Here is a 604-nt window from a genome sequence, read left to right on the forward strand (position 1 = left end):
AAACAATCATATATGCATGACTATATAGTAAAAAGATGGTTACATTTAAATAATTATAAAAATTAAAGATAAATATTTTTTGTTTCAGTATCACACACTATATATAGTACTTTGAAAAATAGTTTGTGTATCTAAAATATTTCAGTTTCATCTAACATTTACATAAAACTGAACTGTATGATATTCAATACAGTAGAGTCTCGAGAACTCGGCCTAATGTGGACCGAAGGGTGGCCGAGTTTGTGAAAATGCCGGGTTATCGGGAATGGGGTTAAAAAAAATAAGTACGAGTGTTTCCTCAGAAAACACTGTACTGTACTTGTATGTATTGTTTACTTGAGAATACAACAGAGAATAAAGTGCACAAATACTCTTAAACAAAGGAAAATTACATCCTTTATGAAGGCATAGAGCCTTTACTACATGAAAATGAAAATTAATGAATACACTGTGTACAGTAATTTACCTGATAAGACAGACCTCAGAAAAATACTTTATGAGAGATAAAGCTGTCTATAATGAAAATTAATTAACTAAGGATTTTTTTTAAGGATTTGGGTGTGGCCGAGTTATCCGGAGTGCCGGGTTATCGAGAGCCGAGTTT

Source organism: Centruroides sculpturatus, unplaced genomic scaffold, assembly GCF_000671375.1.
Source record: "Centruroides sculpturatus isolate CEXI.00-Female unplaced genomic scaffold, Cexi_2.0 scaffold18, whole genome shotgun sequence".
NCBI lineage: Eukaryota > Metazoa > Arthropoda > Arachnida > Scorpiones > Buthidae > Centruroides > Centruroides sculpturatus.